The following is a 22,916-nucleotide window of genomic DNA, read 5'->3' on the forward strand; positions in this document are numbered from 1 at the left end:
AAAATTCCTCTGAAAATATTACTGCTCTTGGTCACCTAGGAGCTCTGATGGAGATGTACAATGAGATTAATGTTGTTTTCAAGCCTGCTAACGCAGCATTCTTTCTGCAGCGCATTGACCAGGGAGTCATTTCGACTCTCAAGTCTTATTATTTAAGGAGTACCCTTTGTAAGTCTATAACTACCATAGATAGTGATTCCTCTGATGGATCTGGGCAGTCAGTTGAAAACCACCTGGAAAGTACTTAACGTTATAGGTACCATTAAGAACATTTGTAACTCATGGGAAGGGTCCAAAATATGAACATTAACAGGAGTTGGGAAGAAGTTGATTCCAACCCTCATGGATGCCTTTGAGGAGTTCAAGACTTCAGTGGAGGAAGTCACTGCTGATGTGGAAATATTATAGCAAGATAACTAGAATTAGAACTGGAGCCTGAAGATGTGACTGAATTGCTGCAATCTCATTATAAAACTTTAAGAGATGAAGAGTTGCTTTTTGTGGATGAGCAAAGAGAGTGGTTTCTTGAGATGGAATATGCTCCTGATGAAGATGCTGTGAAGATAGTGGAAATGACAACAGAGACTTGAGAACCTTTCTTAAACTTAGTTGATAAGTCCGTGGCGGGGTTTGAGAGGATTGACTGCAATTTTGAAAGAAGGTCTACTGTGAATAAAATGGTGTCACACGGCATCACATGCTACAAAGAGATCATTCATGGAAGGAAGAGCTAATATTGATGCATCAAACTTCATTTTTTAAGGAATTGCCACAGCCACCCCATTATCAGGAACCTGACTGTCAACAGCCATCAACATGGAGGCAAGACTCTCCACCAGCCAGAGCGATTATGACTCGCTTCAGTGAGATGAAGTTTAGCATTTTTTAGCAATAACTACTTTTTAATTAAGGTATGTGCATTGTTTTTTTAAGACATAATAGTATTGCATACTTATAGACTACAGGATAGTATATATGGGCTTCCTAGGTGGAGCTAGTGGTAAAGAACTCATCTGCCAGTGCAGGAGATGTAAGAGATGCAGGTTCAATCCCTGAGTCAGTAAGATCCCGTAGAGGGCATGACAACTCACTCTAGAATTCTTGCATGGAGAATTCCACAGATAGAGGAGCCTGGTGGGCTATGATCCATAGGTTTGCACAGTCAGACACGACTGAAGTGACTGACTTAGCAAGCAAGCATAGTATATAAACATAACTTTTACAAGTGCTGGGAAACAATGAAGCCATGTGACTCACTTTATTGTGCTATTTGCTTTATTGTGATGGTCTGGAACTGAACATGCAGTATCTCTGAGTTATGCACTTGTTTTCAGAGTAAGCTTTATCGGTGAGCATTTATATTTGAAAACATAAAGCAGATTGAGGAATATGGTGGCACACGAAGACCCTGTCTTTACCTACTCCCCTGAGCACACTGATCTACACCTACGTATAGCACACTTCTTCTTGAAGAAGATCTGAGGGCCCAATATGCTGGTGCTGCCAATCGAAGATCCACATAGAAACTAGCAGGAAAGTCAGAGACACAGTATCCATGGGAATCTCTCCTCTTTCAGGATGGTCTACAGTAGAAATATATATTGCTGAGGCATCCAAATGGAGACACACTCACTGGGACACAGTGAAAACTTTAAAGGCACCTAGAGTATATGTAAAGGAACTATGTTTACTCACCCTGAAGGTTGCTGCCAAAATGACAGGAGGTCTGGCTTGGGTAGGAGGCCCTGATGATCACCATTGTCTGGAGTTGCTCCCCAGGACTCTTCCTGGCGTATGACTGCTCTACCTCCAGCTGCCCCATCAAAGTAGCCTACAGCCCAGCACTCTTCAGGGATTCCTCCTGGACCATGTCCTCTCCAGCTCCAGCTATCCTCCTAAGGCAGCCTTATACACAGTACTTCCCAGGGGGCTGCCCCTGCACTGGGCCTGCTTCAGGCTCTTCGGTCCCACCACTGCAGTATTGGGTATATTGTTCCCCAGGGATTAACCCCTGTTGGTGCCCACTGCAGCTCTAGCCAGCCTGCAAAAGCCTTTAGGCCCAAGTGGTCTACACAGGGAATGCTCCTATACAAGGTCTCTTCAAGATTAGGAGAGGTAGTTGTTTCTCTTAATTTATAGAAATGTAAAGGAAATAAAAATAATGAGATAGAGGAATGTGGTCCAAATGAAAGAACAAAATAAAACCCCAGGAAAAAATAAACCCCAGTGAAACAGACATAAGTAGTTTACCTGATAAAAGATTTGAAAGAAACTGTCCTAATGGTGCTCACCAAACTCAGGAAAAGATTGGAGGAACTCATTGAAAGCTTTAACAAAGACTTAGAAAATACAAGAAAAAATCAATCAGAGCTCAATACTGTAACTGAAATAAAAAAGTTACACTTTATGGAATCAGAAGCAGATGAGATGACATAAAGGGACAAGCAATCTGATAGATAAAATAGTAGAAATTACCCCCATATGAATAGCAATAAGAAAGAAAGGATTTTTAAAAAATGAGAGTATATGAACCATCTGTGAAACATCAACCATATTCACATTATGTGGTTCCCAGAAGGAAAGAAAGTAACAGAAAACTTACTTGAGAAATAATGGTGGAAAATATCCATACCTAGGGAAGGAAACAGATACCCAGGTATAGGAAACAGAGATCCCAAATAAGATGAACCCAAAGAGACTCATACCAAGGTACATCATATTTAAAATGGAAAAAGGTTAAGATAAAAAAGAGAATTTTAAAGACAAGAGAAAAACAGCTAATCGTATATCAATTGAAGGGAACTCCCATACCAACATACATCATATTTAAAATGGCAAAAGTTTAAGATAAAAAGGGAACTTTTAAACAGGTAATCATATATCAATAGAAGGGGACTCCTATAAGCCTATAAGCTGATTTTAATGCAGAAACTTTGCAGTCCAGAAGGGAGTGCCAGGATGTATTTAAAGTGCTGAAAGAATAAAAGTTTATAATCAAGAATACTCTACCTAGCAAGGTTATGATTCAGGCTTGAAGGTGATAAGGAGTTTTTCAGACAAGCAAACAACTCTAAAGAAGTTCATAACCAGTAAACTGGCTTTAAATATTAAAGGGTCACTTTTAAGGGTAAAGGGAAAGGTCACAACTAGAAATAAAATATATGAAAGAAAAAAAATCACTGGTGATGGAAAATATATGTTAAAGGAATTAGATCAGTCACTTTAAAAAACTAGTATGAAAGTTCAAAGAAAAAGTAGTAAAAAGAATATCAGGTATAAGTAAGTAGTTACGGGATACACAAAAAAAATAAATATAGCAACAAAAAATAAAATGTGACAGGCAAGTGAAAATGGAGTGTTTTTTTTTTTTTTTGATTGATTGATTGACAGACTGGAAAGGAGGATTTAATGGTGGGCTTGAACAAGCAGTGGAGAACGCCAAGGCTGTTGTGATTCTGTGACCTGCCATTTGTCCAGGGGGCCATAATTAATGATGTATTTGACCCCACAGCCAAGTAGGATGAGTTGCTTTTCTGCCACCATCTGTTCAAATTCATTGACTTTAAACTTAGTAAATCCTCACCTTTTGGACAGGTGAACCTTCTGTTGGCCAGAGAACTAGAACTTGGCCCTCTGTAGGGCCTCAGTCATGTGTTCCTTATTCTTCAGCTTGGTGCTGATGGACATGATGACTTGACCAATGTGTACTGTGGCCACTGTGGTCTGGGGTATTCCAAAGGCACCCTACATATCTTCTTAGAGCTTGTCAGCCTTGGCACAGGACACTGTCTTGTTGATGCAGATGTTGTGAAAAGGTGATGTGTTTGGACCTGGAAACCATCTTTGACATAGCTTTTCACCATGTACTTAGCACAAGTAGGGGCAGCCTCCAATGCTGCTCATACTCATCTGACACCACATGACCACAGAGTGGGAACTTTTGCCTCATGGTAACCACAAATCAAAAATAGCTACAATGGATACACACAAAAATAAAAGAATCCAAATGTGAAACTAAAGAAATCCATCAAAAAACAAGGGAAGAAATAGAGTAAGACTGGAACAGAGAAGAACTGAAAACATAACCAGAAAACAAGTACCAAAATGGCAAACTGAAAGCATAACCAGAAAACAAGTACCAAAATGGCAATAACTACATGCCTGCCATAATTATTTTAAATGTAAATTGACTAAATGCTTCAATCAAAAGACATAGGGTAGCTGAATGGATAAAAAAGTATGACACATCTCTATATGCCGCCTGTAGCAGACTCTTCAGATCTGAAGACACACATAAACCAAAAAAGAAGAGATTAAAAAAAAGATACTCCATGCAAATGGAAAAGTAAAGAATGCTGGGATAGTAATACTTATATCAGACAAAATAGACTTTAAAACAAAAACTATAAGAAAAGACAAGGAAGGGCATGCCATTGTGAGGTTGATCTGAAAAGAGGATGTAACATTTATAATTATTCATATACCCAACATAGGAGTATGTAAATATATAAATAAAATAATAGAAATAAAGGGAGAAATATACAGTAATACCGTAAGAGGACTTTAATACTTCAATGGATAGACCATCTAGACTCTAAATTGGTAAAGGACATATTCAGCAAGATGTATTTAATCAATATAGATCATTTCATTCAACAGCAGCAGAATACACATTCTTTTCAAGTATACATGGAATGTTTCTCAGGACAGATCATATATTATGTCACAAAGCCTTAAATGCTGGAGAGGGTGTGGAGAAAAGGGAACTCTCTTACACTGTTGGTGGGAATGCAAACTAGTACAGCCACTATGGAGAACAGTGTGGAGAGTCCTTAAAAAACTGCAAATAGAACTGCCTTATGACCCAGCAATCCCACTGCTGGGCATACACACCGAGGAAACCAGAATTGAAAGAGACACATGTACCCCAGTGTTCATCGCAGCACTGTTTATAATAGCCAGGACATGGAAGCAACCTAGATGTCCATCACCAAATGAATGGATAAGAAAGCCGTGGTACATATACACAATGGATTATTACTCAGCCATTAAAAAGAATACATTATACAGAGTGAAGTAAGCCAGAAAGAAAAACACCAATACAGTATACTAACACATATATATGGAATTTAGAAAGGTGGTAACGATAACCCTATATGCAAGACAGCAAAAGAGACACAGATGTATAGAACAATCTTTTGGACTCTGAAGGAGAGGGAGAGGGTGGGATGATTTGGGAGAATGGCATTGAAACATGTATAATATCATATATGAAACGAATCACCAGTCCAGGTTCAATGCATGATATTGGATGCTTGGGGCTGGTACACTGAGACAACCCAGAGGGATGAAATGGGGAGGGAGGAGGGAGGAAGGGGGTTTCAGGATGGGGAACACGTGTATATTTGTGGCAGATTCACGTTGATGTATGGCAAAACCAACTCTTTGCATGAGGTGGCCAAAGTATTGGAGTTTCAGCTTTAGCATCATTCCTTTCAAAGAAATCCCAGGGTTGATTTCCTTCAGAATGGACTGGTTGGATCTCCTTGCAGTCCAAGGGACTCTCAAGAGTCTTCTCCAACACCACAGTTCAAATGCATCAATTCTTCGGCACTCAGCCTTCTTCACAGTCCAACTCTCACATCCATACATGCTAGAAGGGATTGAGGGCAGGAGAGGAAGGGGATGACAGAGGATGAGATGGCCGAATGGCATCACTGACTCGATGGATATGAGTCTGGGTGAACTCCAGGAGTTGGTGATGGACAGGGAGGCCTGGCGTGCTGCGATTCATGGGGTCGCAAAGAGTCGGACATGACCGAGCGACTGAACTGAACTGAACTGATGGCAAAACCAATACAATATTTTAAAGTAATTAACCTCCAATTAAAATAAATAAATTTATTTAAAATAAAAATGGAAAAAAAGCCTTAATAAATTTAAGAAGATTGAAATCATATCAAGCATCTTTTTAGATCACAGTGGTATGAAACTAGAAGTCATGTAGAAGAAGAAAACTAGAGAAAAACAGTAACATATGGAGGTTAAAAAACATGCTACTGAACAGGTAGTGGATCAACAAAGAAACCAAACAGGAAATTCAAAAATGCATTGAGACAAATGGAAATGGAAACACAACATTACAAAATCTATGGGATGAAGCAAAAGCAATTCTAAGAGAAAAGTTCATAGTGGTATAGGCCTACTAGAAGAAATAAGAAAAATGTCAAATAAATCATGTAAATATACATTTAAAGGAACAAGAAAAAGGACAGGCAAAGCCCAGTGTTTCTGGAAGGAATGAAATAATGAAGATTAGAGTGGAAAGAATGGAAATTGAGACTAAAAAAGTAAAATCCAATGAAATTTAGTGTTGTTTCTTTGAAAAGATAAACAAAATCAAACATTTAGCCAGACTTATAAAAAATGAGAGCCCAAATAAATAAAATTAGAAATGAAAAGCGAAGTTACAACTAACATCAACAAAATAAAAAGAATAATGAGAGAGTACTAAATTGTGTGGCAACAAATTAGACAACCTAGGAGAAATGAATAAATTTCTAGAATTGCACAATCTTCTAAGACTGAATCATGAAGAGATAGAAAATCGGAATAGACCTTATACTAGTAACAATATTTAACCTATAGTTTAAAAACAAAAGTCCAGGTACAGATGGCATCACAGGTGAATTTGTGGGTTTGATCGCTGGGTCGAAAAGATCCCATGAAGGAATGCATGATAACCAACTCCAATATTCTTGCCTGGAGAATCCCATGGATAGAGGAACCTGGTGCGCTATAGTCCATAGGGTCACAAAGAGTTGGAAGCGACTTAGAACAACAACAACAAATGGTAATTTTACTTTTTTTCTTTGAGGAACCTCCATTCTATTCTACACAGTGACTGAAACAGTTTACATTCCCACCAACAGTTTAAGAGGTGATCCTTTTCTTCCCATCATCTCCAGCATTTACTGTTTATAGATTTTTTGATGATGACCGTTCTGACTGGTGTGAGGTTGTACCTTATTGTCATTTTGATCTGCATTTCTCTAATAATTAGCAGTGTTAAATATCTTTTTATATGTCTATTGGACACATGTATTTCTTCTTTGGGAAAATGTCTGTTTATGTCTTCCACCCATTTTTTGATTGAATTGTTTGTTGTTTGATATTGAGCTCTATGAGCTATTTGTGTAGTTTGGAGATTAATCCTTTGCAAAGAGCATTGGGGTGCGTGTATCTTTCTGAATTAATTTTCTTTGGATAGATCCCCAGAAGTAGGATTTGAGAGCCATCACTATGAACAAAGTTAGTGGAGGTGATGGAATTCCAGTTGAGCTGTTTCAAATCCTGAAAGATGATGCTGTGAAAGTGCTGCACTCAATATGCCAGCATATTTGCAAAACTCAGCAGTGGCCATAGGCCTGGAAAAGGTCAGTTTTCATTCCTATCCCAAAGAAAGGCAGTGCCAAAGAATGCTCAAAGTACTGTACCATTGCACTTATCTCACACCCTTGTAAAGTAATGCTTAAAATTCTCCAAGCCAGGCTTCAGCAATACATGAACTGTGAACTTCTAAATGTTCAACCTGGCTTTAGAGAGGCAGAGGAACCAGAGATCAAATTACCAACATCCACTGGATCATTGAAAAAGCAAGAGAGTTCCAGAAAAACATCTATTTCTGTTTTATTAACTATGCCAAAGTCTTTGACTGTGTGGATCACAATAAACTGTGGAAAATTCTGAAAGAGATGGCAATACCAGACCACCTGACCTGCTTCTTGAGAAACCTATATGCAGGTCAGGGAGCAACAGTTAGAACTGGACATGGAACAACAGACTGGTTCCAAATAGGAAAAGGAGGACGTCAAGGCTGTATATTGTCACCCTGCTTATTTAACTTCTGTGCAGAGTACATCATGAGAAACGCTGGGCTGGAGGAAAGATAAGCTGGAATCAAGATTGCTGGGAGAAATATCAATAACCTCAGATATGCAGATGACACCACCCTTATGGCAGAAAGTGAAAAAGAACTAAAGAGCCTTTTGATGAAAGTAAAAGAGGAGAGTCATAAAGTTGGCTGAAAGCTTAACATTCAGAAAACAAAGATCATGACATCTGGTCCCATCACTTCTTGGCAGGTAGATGGGGAAACAGTGGCTGACTTTATTTTGGGGGGCTCCAAAATCACTGCAGATTGTGATTGCAGCCATGAAATTAAAAGACGCTTACTCCTTGGAAGGAAAGTATGACCAATCTACACAGCATATTAAAAAGCAGAGATATTACTTTGCTAACAGAGGTCCATCTAGTCAAGGCTATGGTTTTTCCAGTGGTAATGTATGGATGTGAGAGTTGGACAGTAAAGAAAGCTAAGCGCTAAAGAATTGATGGCTTTTGAACTGTGGTGTTGGAGAAGATTCTTGAGATTCCCTTGGACTGCAGGGAGATCCAACCAATCCATCGTAAAGGAGAGCAGTCCTGGGTGTTCATTGGAAGGACTGATGTTGAAGCTGAAACTCCAATATTTTGAGCACCTGATGCGAAGAGATGTCTCATTTGAAAAGACCCTGATGTTGGGAAAGATTGAAGGCAGGAGGAGAAGTGGACGAGAGAGGGTGAGATGGTTAGATGGCATCACCGACTCAATGGACATGAGTTTGGGTAAACTCTAGGAGTTGGTGATGGACAGAGAGGCCTGGCGTGCTCCGATTCATGGGGTCGCAAAGAGTCGGACACAACTGGGCAACTGAACTGAACTGAACTGAGTGACTGACATACTGTTCTCCTTAGTCTCTGTACCAATTTACATTTCTACCTACAGTGTACAGAAGGGTTACCTTTTCTACACACCCTCTACAGCAGTCATTTTTTAATTTTTAAAAAGAAAATGTAGATTCTGTTGATTTTTAATGACCATCTTTTATATATTATTTGATTTATTGATTGATTTTTGGCTGTACTGGGTCTTCATTGCTGCTCATGGTCTTTCTCTAGTTATGGCAAGCAGGGGCTACTTTCTAGTTGCAATGTGTGGTTTTCTCATAGCAGTGGCTTCTTTTGCTGTGGAGCACAGGCTCTACTAGCACAGGCTCCAGTATTTTTGGCTGGCAGGCTCTAGAGCACAGGCTCAGTGGTTATGGTTTACAGGCTTAGTTGCCCCATAGCATGTGCAATCCTCCTGGACCTCCAGGGATCGAACCTGTGTGCCCTGCATTGGCAGGCAGACTCTCAACCACTGGACCATAAGGGAAGTCCTCTAACATTTATTGTTTGTAGATTTTTTGATGCCAGCCATTCTGAGAAGGGTGGGGTGATATAAATTGTAGTTGTGATTTGCATTTCTTGAAAATGAGTGATGTTGAGCATCTTTTCACATGTTTGTGGGCCATCTGTGTATTTTCTTTAGATAAATGTCTGCTTAGGTCTTCCACCCATTTGTTGGTTGAGTCGTTTGTTTTTTATTTTGAGCTGCATGAACTTGTATATTTTTAAGATTAATCCTTTCTCAGTTGATTCATTTGCAAATATTTTCTCCCATTCTGACAGTTGTCTTTTCATCTTGTGTTTGGTTTCCTTTCCTATGCAAAAACTTTTATGTTTAATTAGGCCCCATTTATTTATTTTCATTACTCTAGGAGATAGAATCTTGCTGTGATTTATGTCAAAGACTGTTCTGGCTATGTTTTCTTCTAAGTTTTTAATAGTGGCTTTGCATTTAGGTCTTTAATTCATTTTGTGTACACTGTTAGGGAGTGTTCCAATTTTATTCTTTTACACATAGCTGTTCAGATTTCCCAGCACCACTTACCAAACAGACTGTGTTTTCTCCGTGGTATGTACTTTCCTTGTTTGTCATAGATTAGGTGACCATAGGTGCATGTTGATCTATATTTCTGTTTTTGTGTTAGTATGGTAATACCTTGATTACTGTAACTTTGTAGTATAGTCTAAAGTCGGGGAGCCTCATTTCTCTGGCTCTGTTTTTCTTTCTTAAGATTCCTTTGTTTATTAGAGGTCTTTTGTGTCTCCATACAAATTTTGAATTATGTGGAAAATGCCATTGGTAATTTGATAGAGACTTCATTGAATCTGTAGATTGCTTTGAGTAGTATAGTAATTTTCACAATATTGATTCTTCTAATCTAAGAACATTGTATATCTCTCCCATCTGTTTGTGTCATCTTTGATTTCATCAGTGTCTTGTGTTTTTTGCATACAAGTCTTTTGCCTCCTTGCTGTGTTGTATACTGTGCTTAGTCACTCAGTTGTGTCTGACTCTTTGTGACCCCATGGACTGTATGTAGCCTGCCAGGCTCCTCTGTCCATAGGGATTCTTCAGGCAAGAACACTGGAGTGGGTTGTGATGTCCTCCTCCAGGGGATCTTCCCAGCCCAGGGATCGAACCCGGGTCTCCCACATTGCAGGTGGATTCTTTACTGACTGAGCCACCAGGGAAGCCCTTTGAGTCCTTAGGTATGTTTATTCCTAGGTACTTGATTCTTTTTGTTGTGATGGTAAATGGGATTGTTTCCTTAATTTCTCCTTTTGATCCTTCATTATTAGTATAAAGGAATGTAAGAGATTTCTGTGCATTAATTTTGTATCCTGCAACTTTAATAACTCATTGGTTACCTCTAGTAATGTTCTGCTGGCATCTTTATGATTTTCCATGTATGTTATCTGTACACAGTGACAGTTTTACTACTTCTTCTCCAATTTGAATTCCTTTCATTTTTTTCTGTGATTAGTATGGCTACGACTTCCAAAACTATGTTGAAGAATAGGGGCAAGTGTTGACACCCTCATTACCTTCTTTATCTTAGAGGAAATACTTTCAGTTTTTCACTATTGCAGATAATGTTTGCAGTAGGTTTGTCATATGTGGGCTTTATTATCTTGCAGTAGCTTCACTCTATGCCTACTTTCTGGAGAGTTTTAATCAGAAATGAATATTAAATTTTGTCAGTAACTTTTTCTGCATCTATTGAGATTTCAATTTGTTAATATAGTATATTGCATTGATTGATTTGTATATCAAAGAATCCTTGCATCCCTGAGAAAACCCTACTTGATTGTAATGTGTGATTCTTTTAATGTGTGTGATTCTGTTGGCTAGTATTTTGTTGAGGATTTTTGCATCTATGTTCTTCAGTGATCCTGGCCTGCAATTTTCTTTTTTTGTGATTTTTGTCTGGTTTTGGTATCAGGTTGATGGTGGCCTCGTAGAATGAGTTTAGGAATATTGGACACCTCTGTACATAAGGCAAATGCTAACAGCTATAAAAGGGGAAATCGACAGTAACATAGTAATGGTGGGGAACTTTAACACCACACTTATACCAGTGGCCATATAATCCAGACAGTTCATAAGGAAACACAAGCCTTAAATGAGACATTAGAGCATTTAGAATTTAATTGATATTTATAGGACACTCCATCAAAAAGCAGCCAAATACACTTTCTTCTCAAGTGCACACAGAACCTTCTCCAGGATAGATCACATTTTGGGTCATAAATCAAGCATCAGTAAATGTATGAAAACTGAATTTGTATCAAGCATCTTTTCCAACCACAATGCTATGAGATTAGTTATAAATTACAGGCAAAAAACTGTAAAAAAAATAAAAAAAAAACACAAACACATGGAGGCTAAATAATATGCTCCCAGCTAACCAAGATATTACTGAAGAAATCAAACAGGAAATCAGAGAATACCTAGCAACAAATGACAACAAAAACATGACAACACCAAATGTATGGGACACAGCAAAGGCAATTCTAAGAGGGACATTTATGCAACATAATCCTACCTTAAGGAAATAGAAAAATCTCAAATGAACAACCTACCTTACATGCAAAGCAATTAGAGAAATAAGAACAAAAAACCCCTGAAGTTAGTAGAAGGAAAGAAATCATAAAGAGCAGAGTGGAAATAAATGAAGAAAAAATGAAGAAAATAATAGCAAAGATCAATAAAACTGAAGGCTGATTCTTTGAGAAGATAAACAAAATTGATAAACCATTAGCCAAACTCACCAAGAAAAAAAAAGCAGAGAACTCAAATCAATAAAAATTAGAAATGAAAAAGGAGAAGTTATAACTGACACTGCAGAAATACAAAAAAATCATGAGACTACTGCAAGCAAATATATGCCTATAAAATTGGCAACCTGGAAGAAATGGACAAATATTTAGAAAGATACAACCTGGTCTTCCAGTACTGAACCAGGAAGAAATAGAAAATATGATTAGACCAATCAGAGCCAGGGAAATTGAAATTGTGATTAAAAAAAAAATCTCCCAGCAAACAAAAGTCCAGGGCCAGATGGCTTCACAGGGAAATTCTGTCAAACATTTAGAGAAGAGCTAACATCTTTCCTTCTCAAATTCTTCAAAAATTGCAAAGGGAGGAATATTCCCAATGGCATTTTTAGACTGAACTAGAACAATCCTAAAACTTGTATGGAACTAGAAATGTACTGAACAGCCAAAGCAATCTTGAGAAGAATTACAAAGCTGAAGATAACATGATTCCAGACTTAAAATTATACTACAAAGCTTTAGTAATCAAAACAAGATAGTAGTAGCACAAAATCCAAGACGTAGATCAATAGAACACAATAGGAAATTCAGGGGAAAAAACCTCAACCAAGCCTCTATATCCCATTATCTACAACAAAGGGAACAGGAACATCCAGTGGGCAAAAGGTAGTCTCTTGGAAAGATGTTGTTAGGAAAATTGGACAGCTATCTGCAAAAGAATGAAACTGGACCAGTTTCTTATACCACATACAAAAATAAACTCAAAATGGATTATAGACTTAATAAGACCTTAAACTTTAAAATTCTTGAAAGGAAGCATAGGCAGTAAGCTTTTTGACATGGGTCTTAGAAATTTTTCTTTGGATCTGTTTCCTTAGGCAAGGGCAATGTAAGTGAAATTAAAGAAATGAGACTACATCAAAGTAAAAAGATTTTCTAGAGTGGAAGAAACCACCAACAAAATCCAAAGCAACTTACTGAATGGGAGAACATATTGCATATGATATACCCTATAAGGGGTTGATATCCACCATATATATAGAAGTCATACAACTCAGTATCAAAAAACAATTAAAAACTGATTAAAAACTGACCAGAGGACCTGAATTGATGTTTTTCCAAAGAAAACATACGGACGGTTGACAAGAACATGGAATGACCCTCAACATCACAAATTATCAGCAGAATGCAAATCAAAAGCACAGTGAGATTCCACCACACACCTGTCAGAATGGCTGTTATCAAAAATCAAGATACAGCAAGTGTTGGTGAATATGTGGAGAAAAGAAAGCTGTTGTGCAGTGCTGGTGGGAATGTAAAGTGATAGAGCCGTTATGAAAATATGAAGGTTGACCTCAAAATTAAAAGAACTAACATTCACCACAAGGTCCAGCATTTCCATTTCTGAAGAATACAGAGACTAAATAAAAAATACATATGTAGCCCATGTTCACTGCAGCACTATTTGCAATAGCCAGGATATGGAAGCACATAAGTGTCTATCAGTTGATGAATGGATAAAGATGGTGTATGTGTGTGTCTGTGTCTGTGTCTGTGTGTGTGTGATGGGATACTATTCAGTGATAAAAAGTGAAATCTTGTCATTTTCACAACATAAATAGACCTACAGGGCAAATGAAATAAGTCAGAGAAAGAAAAAAAAATACTCTTTGATTTCACTTATATGTGGAATGTAAAAAGCAAAACTAACAAGCAAACAAAACTAATTAAGAACAAAATACTCATAAATATCTAGAGCAAACCAGTGGTTTCCAGAGGGAGGTACATCATGAGGGTGTGGATGAAATAGGTAAAGGGAATTAAGAGGTACAAAGAGATACAAACTTCCTGCCATAAAATGAGTAATTCATACAGATTTAATGTACACCTAGGGAATATAGTCAGTAATATTATAGCAACTTTGTACTGTAATGGATGGTAACTAGTCTTATTGTTATCATTTCATAATGTATAAAACATTTAATCCCTGTTGTACACCTAAAAGCTAATTATAAGTCAATTAAAAGCAAAATGTCTATAATTTATTGTATGGGTATATTCTTTGTATATGATGTAATATCATAATGTTAGTATTAACATAGCACATTTATTCATGCAACAAATGTTTATTGTATTCTTACTATGTGCCTGGTACTGCTCAATAAGCTTGGTTATATCAATGTACAAAATACACTTACAGAGTTTACCATTCTATTAGTACTGTTATTTATACATATAATATTTTAATGATATCCCACCTTTATTTCTAAGATTACAATGTAGCTTTCTTAGGAATATCCTTACTGTTCTCCATAGTAGCTATACTAATTTACATTGCCACTGGCAGTATAGGAGGGTTCTTTTTCAAACCCTCTCTAGCATTTATGGTTTGTAGACTTTTTGATGATTCCCATTCTGACCAGTGTGAGGTGATGGAGGTTCCATAAAAATCTAAAAACATATGATCTTACAATCCCAGCCCTGCACATATATCAGGAGAAAAACCATAATTTGCAAAGATACGTGCACCTCAGTGTTCATTGTGGCACAATTTGCAATAGCCAAGACATGAAAGCAACCTAAATGTTGATAAATGGATAAAGATGTGGTGTGTATATGTGTATGTTGTTGTTTAGTCGCTTAGTGTTGTCTGACTCTTTTGCAACCCCATGGACCCTAGCCCACGAGGCTCCTCTGTCCCTGGGATTTCCATGCAAGGTAGAATACCGGAGTGGGTTGCCATTTCCTTCTCCAGGGTATCTTCCTGACCCAGGGATCAAACCTGCGTCTTCTGGATTGGCAAGCAGATTATTTACCACTGAGCCACCAGGGAATCCCATATATGTATATATAGTAGAATATTACTCAGCCATAAAAATTCATGAAATAATGCCATTTGCAGCAACATGAATGGACCTAGAGATTATCATACAGAGTGAAGTAAGTCAGAAAGACAAATACCATCTGATATAATTTATATCTGGAAACTAAGAAAAGAAAAATAATACAAATAAACATATGCAAAACAGAAATAGATCTACAGACATATAAAACAAACTTGTGGTTACCAAACAGAAAGGGGGGGTAAATTAGGAGTTGGGGATTAACATACACTTACTGCTGCTGCTGCTAACTTGCTTCAGTCGTGTCCGATTCTGTGCAACCCCACTTTGAAGATGATGATGATGACTGATTGATAGGTGAATTTATAGGCTAATTCTTTGAGTCATTCTCTAGAATAAAAAATATATGGTGTATATCTAATATGCTGATACCAGGAATCAAAAGATAAGCAAAGGGGCCTGGTCTTCAGGGATGCTTAGTCTGGTAGGGAATATTCTTCACTAGACTGGCAAATGTTGCTTTTCCAATAGAACCACTGAGTTTAGTAAGCATAGAAACACCTGTGCTATCAAAACAGGATGGAGAGAGTATTCTTTAAGTTGCATTTAACAATCATCTACATTTCCAGTGACTTCTCCCAATATTCATGTGTAGTAGAATTCTGGTATAAAATGAAGTTCTAAAGAAAAAAACAACTATAGTGTATCTCGCTGCAGATATGGTGTTTAAATATATATTTGTATTGCTTCAAGAAATTAGAGGTAAAAGTTTTGCTTTCTGTTTGTATTTCCTTTGTACCATACCTTGTAAGCATGTTTTTGATAGCCAAGGTGGATATTTAGGAATGGCTTTGATTTATTAATTCACTGTTAATTGTCATATATGTCTATATAATATAAAATTATAACAGAAGGAGTGTTTATTCTATGTCAGTGATGAAATAAGAATATTCCACATGTAATATCTATTTGTAGGCTTTAATTATATATTCAGTATAATTATTAACTGGAGTATCCCATGTTTTGGGGGCCAGTTTTAATTTTTAGAGATTAAATATTGTCATTTTATCCAATAGAATTAAAATTAGTATGAATCGGCTGTCTTTGCACAGAAAATTTCACCTGTGCTAAATTTTGAGACTTCTTATTTTCTGCCACATCTGAACCAGCTTTTTAATTTAATTGTTGACACTTTTACCATATATAAATTGCCTTTATTGAATTGGGTAACCATTGCTGAAGTTGTTTGCACATCTGTCAAAATGTAAAATTTCCAAAGGCACTGATTATTTGCCAGTTGACTAATGGTAGAGAGGAATTTTAGTCAACATATGCTTGATAAGCTATGTGTCAGGAGTCTTCCAAACCACCCCCAGGTTTGGTAACTCATAGGACTTAGCAGATACTCATATTCAGGACTATGGTTTGTTACAGCAAAAGGGCATAAAGCAAAATCAGGAAAGGGAAAAGGCATATATGGATCAAAGTCCAGAGGAAAACAGGCATAATCTTCCAAGAGTCCTCTCCTACTGGAGTCACAGTCAGTTCAGTTCAGTTCAGTTGCTCAGTCGTGTCCGACTCTTTGCGACTCCAAGAATCGCAGCACGTCAGGCCTCCCTGTCCATCACCAACTCCTGGAGTTCACACAGACTCACGTCCATCGAGTCAGTGATACCATCCAGCCATCTCATCCTTGGTCGTCCCCTTCTCCTCTTGCCCCCAATCCCTCCCAGCATCAAAGTCTTTTCCAATGAGTCAGCTCTTCGCATGAGGTGGCCAAAGTACTGGAGTTTCAGCTTTAGCATCATTCCTTCCAGAGAAATCCCAGGGCTGATCTCCTTCACACTGGATTTACTAATTTCTGCAGTAACATTTTATGGCAGTATGTGTGAAGTTTTGTCTACCAGAGGAGATCATTAAAAGCTAAGTACCCAAGGATTTTTACTGGGGACTGGTGACAATAGCACTGTCTGCCTGGCTTTTAGCAAATACCAGACTCCTGGAACAAAAAATAGGTGTTTTTTTTCTAGAAGCCTAGGGTCAGTGATCCCTTCGTTTTCAGGGAAAATTTTACATTAGTACAGGGAACTGTTTACCATTCAAGTTCCCAGACGATAGACAAGGGTTACTCTCTTAACAAGGCTGTTCTAAGATGAAAGTTTTGTTGACAGTTGAAGGACACTAAAATATACATGGAAGTTTGTCAAGAAAAGAGGGAGGAATATAGTATAAGATATTCAAGGCATAGAATCATATTAAATATGTGACACATTAGGTAGTAGTTTATTGTGGTTTAAAGATAAATGCATAATGAGGTCTGTAAAAGTAATGGGAAAGCCAAAGAATGTTCAAACTACTGCACAATTGCATTCATTTCACATGCTTGCAAAGTAATGCTCAAAATCCTCCAAGCTAGGCTTCAACAGTATATGAACTGAGAGCTTCTGGTGTACAATCTGGATTTAGAAAAGAAAGAGGAATAGAGATGAAATTGCCAACATCCCTTGGATCACAGAAGTAAGAGAATTCCAGAAAAGCATCTACTTCTGCTTCATTGACTACTCTAAAGCCTTTGACTCTGTGGATCACAACAAACTGTGGAAAATTCTTAAAGAGATGGGAATACCAGACCACCTTACCTGCCTCCTGAGAAACCTATTTGCAGGTCAAGAAGCAACAGTTAGAACCAGACATGGAACAACAGATTGGTTCCAAATTGGGAAAGGAGTGCATCAGGGCTGTATATTGTCACCTTGCTTATTTAACTTATATGCAGAGTACAACATGAGAAATGCCGGGCTGGATGAAGCACAAGCTGGCATCAAGATTGCTGGGAAAAATATCAATAACCTCAGATATGCAGATGACAGCACTTTTATGGCAGAAAGAGAAGAGGAACTAAAGAGCCTTTTGAAGAAGGTGAAAGAGAAGAGTGAAAAGGCTGGCTTAAAACTCAACATTCAGAAAACTAAGATCATGACATCCAGTCTCATCACTGCATGGCAAATAGATGGGGAAGCAATGGAAACAGTGACAGATTTTATTCTCTTGGGTTCCAAGATCACTGCAGATGGTGACTGCAGCCATGAAATTATGATACTTCTTGGAAGAAAACCTATGACAAACTTAGCTTATTAAAAGGCAAAGACATTACTTTGCCAACAAAGGTCTGTATAATTAAAGCTATGGTTTTTCCATTAGTCATGTATGGATGTGAGAGTTGGACCATAAAGAAGACTGAGTACCAAAGAACTGATGCTTTTGGAGTGTGGTGTTGGAGAAGACTCTTGAGAGTCCCTTGGACTGCAAGGAGATCCAACCAGTCAATCCAAAGGGAAATCAACCCTGAGCATTCATTGGGAGGCCTACTGTGGAAGCTGAAGCTCCAATAGTTTGACCACCTGATGTGAAGAAACAATCAGAAATGACCCTATGCCAGGAAAGATTGAAAGCAGGAGGAGAAGGGAATGACAGAGGATGAGATGGTTGGATGGCATCACCAACTCGATGGACTTGAGTTTGAGCAAGCTCCGGAAGATGGTAAAGGACAGGGAAACCTGGTGTGCTGCAGTGCATTGGGTTGCAAAGAGTTGGAGATGACTTAACGACTGAACAACTATAACAACGAAAGTAATGGAAATTACTAGGACCCAGACAAAAAGAAGAAACTGAATTTAAACAGTAAGGTCAAGAAGATATGCTATGGAAGCTCTGGGGATGGGCTAGTCTTCAGAGTAATTTTGGTTTTTACCTATCCAGAGTAAGATTCAAGCCCTCTATGAGGTGGAAAGTTCTTAGAACTCAGATTAAAGCTGAATCTATTTAAAGGATATGTACTCCATAGAAGAATAGGATACAAAACAATTTGCCCATCAATTCAGGGAGATGGCAAGAAATCTTATCTGTGTCACCCTGGGCTATGAGATTGAAAAGTAGTTCCCTTGGATTCATAATCATAGGCTTTCCCTCACATAGTTTATGGTTTCAATTTATATTATCTACATAGCCTAAACATTTCAAGCTGAAATACTAACCTCAAAAGTAGTTCTGGGTTGGTGTCCTCTTGGAAGACCTGACAGATGCAGATGCAGAATCACTGGAATTGTATGACGTTAACCCAGGCTTAACATCGCCCATTCTAGTCCATTTTAGTTCACTGATTCCTAAAATGTCGATGTTCAGTCTTGCCATCTCCTGTTTGACCACTTTCAGTTTACCTTGATTCATAGACCTAACAATATTCCAGGTTTCTATGCAAAGAACTGTAGTTCTTTGTAGCATTGGACTTTACTTCTGTCACCAGTCACATCCACAACTGGGCATTGTTTTCGCTTTGGCTCTGTCTTTTCATTCTCTCTGGAGTTACTTCTCTACTCTTCTCCAGTAGCTTATTGGGCACCTACTGACTTGGGGAGTTCACCTTTCAGTGTCATATCTTTTTGCCTTTTCATACTATTCATGGAGTTCTCAAGAAAAGAATACTGAAGTGGTTTGCCTTTTCCTTCTACAGTGGACCACGTTTTGTCAGAACTCTCCATAATGACCTGTTCATCTTGTGTGGCCCTACATGGCATGGCTCATAGCTTCATTGAGTTAGACAAGGCTGTGGTCCATGTGATTAGTTTGGTTAGTTTTTCGTGATTGTGGTTTTCATTCTGTCTGTCCTCTGAGGGATAAGGAGAAGAGACTTATGGAAGCTTCCTGATGGGAGAGACTGACTGAGGGGGAAACTGCATCTTGTTCTGATGGGCAGGACTGTGCACAGTAAATCTTATATCTAATTTGCTGTTGATGGGCATAGTTGTGTTCCCTCCCTGTTGTTTGGCCTGAGGCCAAGCTGTTGACTCCTGCCTCCATTCACAGGCGAGTCTGGCTCAGTTTCCCACTGGCCTCTGAAGTCAAATTCCCTGGGTGTTCTTGGTCCCTTTGCGAGATCTCCAGGTTGGGAAATCTCTCATGGGTCGTAGAACTTTCTTAATAGTGGGAGAATTTCTTTGGTATAATTCTTCTGCAGTTTGTGTGTCCTTTGCTTGGAGCTATATGGTGGGGCTAGTGGCGACCTCCTCCTAGAGGGCTTATGGCACATGCTGTGTGACCCAGGTCTGCTGCAGCCAGAGCCCCTGTCCCCACGGCAGGCCACTGTTGACCCATGCCTCCACAGGAGACACTCAAACACTCAAAGGCAGGTCTTACTCAGTCTCTGAGGGGCCTCTGGGTCCTGGTGCACTCAAGGTTTTGTTTGAGCCCTTCAATTGTCTCTGGCGGGTATGGGGTCTGATTCTAAACATGATTTCGCCCCTCCTACCATCTTGTTGGGGCTTCTCCTTTCCGCTTGGATGTGGGGTATCATTTTTTGGTCGGGTCCAACATTCTCCTGTCAATGGTTGTTCAGCACTGAATAGCAATTTTGGAGTTCTTGCAGAAAAAGATGAGCACCCATCCTTTTACTCTGCCATCTTGCTGTCAGGAAACTGGAAAAGGTCAGTTTTCATTCCAGTCCCAAAGAAAGGCAGTGTGGAAGTGTGTTCAGACTACTGCATAATTGCCCTCATCTCACACACTAGCAAAGTAATGCTCAAAATTCTCCAAGTGAAGCTTCAACAGTACATGAACCGAGAAGTTCCAGATGTTCAAGCTAGATTTAGAAGAGGCCGAGGAACCAGAGATCAAATTGCCAACATCTGCTGGATCATAGAAAAGGCAAAGGAGTTCCAGAAAAACATCTATTTCTGTTTTATTGACTACGCCAAAGCCTTTGACTCTGTGGATAAGAACAAACTGTGGAAAATTCTTAAAGAGATGGGAATACTGACCTTACCTGCCTCCTGTGAAATCTGTATGCAGGTCAATAAGCAGCAGTTGGAACCATGGAACAACAGACTGTTTCCAAATTGGGAAAGGAGTACATCAAGGATGTATATTGTCACCTTGCTTATTTAACTTATATGCAGAATACATCATGCAAAATGCTGATGTGGATGAAACACAAGCTGGAATCAAGATTGCCAGCAGAAATATCAATAGCCTCAGATGTGCAGATGACGTCACCCTTATGGTAGAAACCAAATAGGAACTGAAGAGCCTCTTGAAAGTGAAAGAGGAGAGTAGAAAAAGGTGGCTTAAAATTCAACATTCAAAAAATGAAGATCATGCCTTCTGGTTCCATCACTTCATGGGAAACAGACAAGGAAACAATGGAAACTGTGACAGACTATTTTCTTGGGCTCTAAAATCACTGCAGATGGTGACTGCAGCCGTGAAATTAAAAGATGCTTGCTCCTTGGAAGGAAAGCTATGCCAAATGTAGACAGCATGTTAAAAAGCAGAGACATTACTTTGCCAACAAAGGTCCATCTAATCAAAGCTATGGTCCTTCCTGTAGTCATGTATGGATGTGAGAGTTGGAGCATAAAGAAAGTTGAGTGCTGAAGAATTGATGCTTTTGAACTGTGGTGTTGGAGAAGCCTCTTGAGAGTCCCTTGGACTGCAAGAGGATCAAACCAGTCAATCCTAAAGGAAATCAGCCCTGAATATTCATTGGAAGGACTAATGCTGAACCTGAAGCTCCAATACTTTGGCCACCTGATGTGAAGAACTATATCATTGGAAAAGATCTTGATGCTGGGAAAGATTGAATGTGTGAGAGGGGGATGACAGAGGATGAGATGTTTGGATGGCATCACCAACTCGATGGACATAAGTTTGAGCAAGCTCCCTGGGAGCTTGGTGATGGGAGTTGGTGATGGACAGGATAGCCTGGCATGCTGCAGTCCATGGTGTCGCAAAGAGTTGGACATGACTAAGCGAGTGAATTGACTGAACTGAACCCAGGCTGTCCATCACCAACAGGGAGTCGGTGATGGACAGGATAGCCTGGCATGCTGCAGTACATGGTATCGCAAAGAGTTGGACATGACTAAGCGAGTGAACTGACTGAACTGAACCCAGGCTACCAACGATTCTCACATATTCCGGCCACATTAAAAGTGACGTGACAGTAAAAAGTTATAGAATGCCTGAAGAAACAATCAACATTAGGAAAAGTTAGCAACAAAAATTATTAGTTAACCTGACAAAGTTAACACAAAAATCAAACAGCATGATCAGAATGTCAAGAACCTGAGATAGTAAACAATTTATAAAGTAGGAATGTTTAATGTGATATTTTATAAATCATAAGCATAACTTTATACCAGAAAATTTTAAACTTATATGAGATATATACATTCTAGAAAAATAGAATACTGACTGGTTTATTGCAGTTATTTCATAGTATCCAAAAATGAAAAGGAACCTATTTGTCTGTGATCAGGAGAACTAAAAAATTATACTATAGTGATGTAGTAGAATACCGTATATGGCAGAATTATTGAATCAGTCTCACTTTGAATGGAAAATGAAAAGTATATTCAGTGAAAAAGTATATTCAGTATAAAAGTATGTATCTGTTCAGTTCAGTCTCTCATTCGTGTCCGATTCTTTGCAACCCCATGGACTGCAGCACACCAGGCCTCCCTGTCCATCACCAGCTCCCAGAGTTTACTCAAACTCATGTCCGTCAAGTCGGTGATGCCATCTAACCATCTCATCCTCTGTCGTCCCCTTCTCCTCCTGCCTTCAATCTTTCCCAGCATCAGGAAAGCATCTTTTTCAGTGAGTCAGTTCTTCACATCAGGTGGCCAAAGTACAACTGTACATATATAGTTATACATATGTTCCATTTACATCTAGTTTAAAAACATGAAGTATAATATACAGTTTGGTGACGTACCGGGGAGGGAGAGGAGTTCACGATGGGGAACACGTGTATACCTGTGGTGGATTCATGTTGATGTATGGCAAAACCAATACAATATTGTAAAGTAATTAACCTCCAATTAAAATAAATAAATTTATATTTAAAAAAAACATACACATAAAAAGTAAATATAAAATTTAGGGTTTTATTTATCTCTCAGAAAGAAGGGTGGGAAATAAGAGAATAGTATTGAGTAGGGTCATGTATTATGCTTCAACTGCATCAGA

At 38.6% G+C, this 22,916-nt stretch overlaps 1 protein-coding gene and 1 pseudogene across 7 annotated transcripts in view; one reads left to right on the forward strand and one right to left on the reverse strand.

Moving 5' to 3' along the window:
- Nucleotides 1-22,916, forward strand: part of ATRX (ATRX chromatin remodeler) — a 293,493-nt gene that overhangs the window by 202,296 nt on the left and 68,281 nt on the right. The window lies entirely within an intron of this gene.
- LOC120881946 lies at nucleotides 857-4,621 on the reverse strand (annotated as a pseudogene).

This window comes from Oryx dammah, unplaced genomic scaffold (assembly GCF_014754425.2).
Source record: "Oryx dammah isolate SB20612 unplaced genomic scaffold, SCBI_Odam_1.1 HiC_scaffold_23, whole genome shotgun sequence".
Lineage (NCBI taxonomy): Eukaryota > Metazoa > Chordata > Mammalia > Artiodactyla > Bovidae > Oryx > Oryx dammah.